Genomic DNA, 5,000 nt, shown 5'->3' with positions numbered 1-5,000 from the left:
GACACACATAGGTAACGCAATGGAACATATTTTGTTCCATGGGAAAGACTGGATACGGATTTGTTTTCAAGACCACACATCATTGGTCTTCTGTCAATCAGCTCCTCAGGGGATCCGGGCGTTCCAGAACTGGTTCTCTATCAGTGGTTGAAACACAATGCCTGCTAGGAGTGCCGAAACGCACGCACGCACACACACACACACACACACACACACACACACACACACACACACACACACACACACACACACACACACACACACAAACACACACACACACACACACACACACACACACACACACACACACACAATCACATACACAAACACTGCACACACTCAAACACACACTCACAGATACGCACACACCGCAGACACGCACACATGAACAGGCACGCACATACACACACACACACACACACACACACACACACACACACACACACACACACACACACACACACACACACACACACACACACACACACACACACACACACACACACACACACACAAACACACACATAGCAAACACAATTGCCCACACTGCATTTACACAAAGCAAATCAGTGGTTGAAATGCAATGCCTATGAGAGGGGCTTGCTCACATACGCAAAAACACACACATCAAACACACACCCTATTCACTCCACCTGCAACCCCTTCAGACGCTGCCTCTCACCGTTCCCTCCCTCCACCCAGACTAGAAGGGTCCCCTGACCCCCCCCCCCCCCCCCGACCACCACACCCTGTGTTAGCTAATCAGAGGCAGCCGCTAAGCTTGTCCCTCTCTCTGACCGACACATCTCCCAGACCAGCGCCCTGTGAGTTGGCCCATGTGCACCCTGTGTGATCAGGTCAAAGGCCATGTGTGGGAGGTTCCTCAGGGTAGCAACCCTATCGACCCATCCGTCGAAGTCACAGAAATCTGTGAAAATAGTTTTTTGTGTGTATAGAATATCTTTATATCTTTATTGTCATTGTAACGTAAAGTACAACGAAATTAAGTGCAGTCCTAGTTCAGTGCAAAAACAACACATTGAGGTAGTACATATAAATAAATAAATAAATAAATAAAAACTATAATCAACTAAGTACACTAAAAAACACATAAGGCACACCCACACAAACATTCACATTTATAAATGTGCCTACACAAATGTGATACACAACACAACTATGATCTGGTATCAACATTTAGTGAGGTTATGGCTGTTTGTTCTCGTTTTCATTGACCTGTATCTCCTGCCTGATGGCAGTAGTTCGAACAGTTTGTGACCGGGGTGTGATGTGTCCTGCAGGACGGATTTGGCCTTTTTAAGGCAGCGGGAGCTGTGCAGTTCGTCCAGAGAGGGAAGAGGGCAGCCGGTGATTTTCTGCGCTGCCTTTATGACCCTCTGGAGCCTAGCATGTGTGTGTCTGTGTGTGTGAGGATGTTTGGAAGGTCGTGTACTTGAGGAGACATGGTCTTGTGCGTGTGTGTGTGTGTGTGTGTGTGTGTGTGTGTGTGTGTGTGTGTGTGTGTGTGTGTGTGTGTGTGTGTGTGTGTGTGTGGTGTGTGTGTGTGTGCATGTACAGGTCCAATGCATAGAAGCACAGTACCCGTATGTTGCAGACTGTTGAGGTGACAAGTCGTAGACATTTAAAAGTTTGGATTTCTGGATCTAAATGACACCTTATTTATGACTGGGTGGGTTGATGAGACTGGAATGCATTACCCCGTGTGTGTGTGTCTGTGTGTGTTTGTGTGTGCGTGTGTGTAGATTGTGTGTTGATTGCATTTTGAAACATTATTAACCTTGCTGTCCGGAGACACAAATGAGATGTCAAACATAATTTCAGTTACAATATCCCATCCTGGTTCTATTATTATTACTCGCTCTATCTTTCATATCTTTCTGGCTTAGCCGTATCTCCCTTGGTAACACACACACACACATACACACACAAACATAAACACACACACACACCTGTACACACACATTCCGTACGGCACCGTTTGACAGCCTCACAGCAGATTTAATAGCACATACCCATAGACGCTCACACACACACACACACACACACACACACACACACACACACACACACACACACACACACACACACACACACACACACACACACACACACACACACACACACACACGCACAGGGATTATAGCGCAGCCACTCACTCAACCCTCCACTCTCTTAATAATTCCTGCATGACAATCCCGACGTAATGCCTTTCACCTGCTCACCAGATTGATATGTAAATGATGTTGAGCGATTCCCACCGTGTCACCCTCACGACGCCCGGGCTGCTCCCGTGCCCAGGTGTCAATCAACGAGGCCATTAGCATCGCCATGACAACCACGCGCCCATCGTCGCCAGGTATGCTAATGGCTTCATCAGTCTCAGCTCATTCCGCATCTGGGACCCGCGTCTGCCTCCCCTCCGTGGCCCTTCTGTTGATTTCAATGTGTGCGTGAGTGCGTGAGTGTGTGTGTGTGTATGTGTGCATGTGCGTGTGTGTGTGTGTGTGTGTGTGTAAGAGTGTGTGTCCATCGGCCCCCGTCGTCAGCCCCGCGTCTATCTATCTGAAGTAGGAGTGAAAAGTGGGAAATTGCTTTCCATTAAAAAAAAAAAAAGGAACAGGAAAGACTTCAAAGACCGTACATGGGCAAAAGGGGCTGGATTCTACAACGCCAGCTCTCAGACCAGACCTCGGCCCGCGGAGCTCCTCTGCAAAACGGCACCTTTGAGGAGTGATGTCATTTCCCAGGCACTCTCTGCGTCCCACCATGGCGTATCAAAGTGGGGAAGAAGACCAAAGGAGAGACAGCGCCCAGTGGTTGTTAAAGAGCACCTATTATGCTTTTTCAACTTTTATGACCTATAAACGTTGTTATAATGATTTAGAGTCATGCTTAACCATACCAAAGTGTCAAATAATGACGTACATGCATTTAGACGTGTTCCCTGCTGACCGTCTGGGGTGGCTGTGCAGAGCGCTAAACACTAGGGACGCCGGTCGCCATTCACTTGTTCCAATTTCCGGGATTTATCTACGTTGACCAATCCGGATTTTCCATGTATGGTAATGCTGCAACATGCTTTTCCGGAAGGTAACCAATCACAACGAAGTGGGGTTGGCAGGAGGGGGGCGAGGGGGCGGAGTAGGACGAAGCCTCAACGTGGCTCTGAGGCTGGAGGGATACAGCCTCAATGTGAGCCTCAACGTGGCTCTGAGTTTGGAGAGATTACAGCCTCAATGTGAGCCTCAACGTGGCTCTGAGGCTGGAGGGATTACAGCCTCAATGTGAGTCTCAACGTGGCTCTGAGGCTGGAGGGATACAGCCTCAATGTGAGCCTCAACGTGGCTCTGAGTTTGGAGAGATTACAGCCTCAATGTGAGCCTCAACGTGGCTCTGAGGCTGGAGGGATACAGCCTCAATGTGAGCCTCAACGTGGCTCTGAGGCTGGAGGGATTACAGCCTCAATGTGAGTCTCAACGTGGCTCTGAGGCTGGAGGGATTACAGCCTCAATGTGAGCCTCAACGTGGCTCTGAGGCTGGTGGGAATGCAGCAGAAGTGTGGGTGAGTTCAGTGATGGATGGTGTGTGTGAACCAGATGGCCGTAGAGGTTAAACTGAGGCAGTAGAGATGAAGACATGGAATTGGCTACACATATTGAGGCGCCATCTCATTCTTTTGGTTTTGAAGCCACATTGGGATCTTGTGGGATCAGGGAAGGAGAGGGCCTGTGAATGAAGCACGTCCTCACAAACAGGGCTAAGTACACGGACGGTGAACCCAGGCCCGGCCACGGCCACAGGATTGGCTGAAACCCGTGGATCACCGGCCGGTGTTTACACAAGACTCGGACACGGGAACTCTACACCTCCCGCCTGCAGTTCCTGTAACACTGGATGGGAAATCTGATTAAAGTCGGCCGGAGAAGGGGGAGGTGGAGGGGGAGGTGGGAGGCTGGATACGCTCACTTTATTCTTAGGTATGTCTCTGAGACAGCGTAGGGTTTGGACTGTGGTGTGTGTGGTGTGTGTGTGTGTGTGTGTGTGTGTGTGTGTGTGTGTGTGTGTGTGTGTGTGTGTGTGTGTGTGTGTGTGTGTGTGTGTGTGTGTGTGTGTGTGTGTGTGTGTGTGTGTGTGTGTGTGTGTGTGTGTGTGTGTGTGTGTGTGTGTGAGTGTGTGTGGGGGTCCTTCAGCGAGTGTGTTTTGGTTGAAGGGAGGGGGAGATCGGTGATATTGCAGGACTTGATTTTCAGGTATTTAGCTTGGGGGTGTTTGTCCACACAACTGTTACCATGCACGTGTGTGTGTGTGTGTGTGTGTGTGTGTGTGTGTGTGTGTGTGTGTGTGTGTGTGTGTGTGTGTGTGTGTGTGTGTGTGTGTGTGTGTGTGTGTGTGTGTGTGTGCGTGTGTGCGTGTGTGCGTGTGTGCGTGCGTGTGTGTGTGCGTGTGTGCGTGTGTGTGTGTGTGTGTGTGTCTGTGTGTGTGTGTGTGTGTGTGTGTGTGTGTGTGTGTGTGTGTGTGTGTGTGTGTGTGTGTGTGTGTGTGTGGGTGGGTCAGCCCACCTGCTGATGGGGCTGATAAGAGGTCTTGGGGGAGTCGTCTCTGATTACATTCCTAACATGCACCAGTTGGATGGAGAAACATGGACCACACGACCGCAACAGGTCCACCGCAGACACGCCAAAAACACGCCAGTCCATGGAGGAACGTGTACTGGAGCTGGAGGCCAGTCTCTGGAGGAACAGATACTGTAGATAGAGGCCAGCCTCTAGACCAGGGGTCTCAAACTCAACCTACCTGGGGGCCGCTGGAGGTAGAGTCTGGGTCATGCTGGGCCGCATCAAGTATTCAACAGAAAGAAAGGAGCACAACTGACCCAATCTAAGTTAATGATCGGGCTATCATTAGATCACGTTGGCTATGGTATCGCTGACAACACGGGACATTTCATAGCGGTTGGTGGAAACCGGTACATTTAAGCG

Source organism: Gadus chalcogrammus, chromosome 3, assembly GCF_026213295.1.
Source record: "Gadus chalcogrammus isolate NIFS_2021 chromosome 3, NIFS_Gcha_1.0, whole genome shotgun sequence".
Taxonomy (NCBI): domain Eukaryota; kingdom Metazoa; phylum Chordata; class Actinopteri; order Gadiformes; family Gadidae; genus Gadus; species Gadus chalcogrammus.
The sequence above is the reverse complement of the archived record's forward strand: the minus strand, read 5'-3'. Positions refer to the sequence as shown.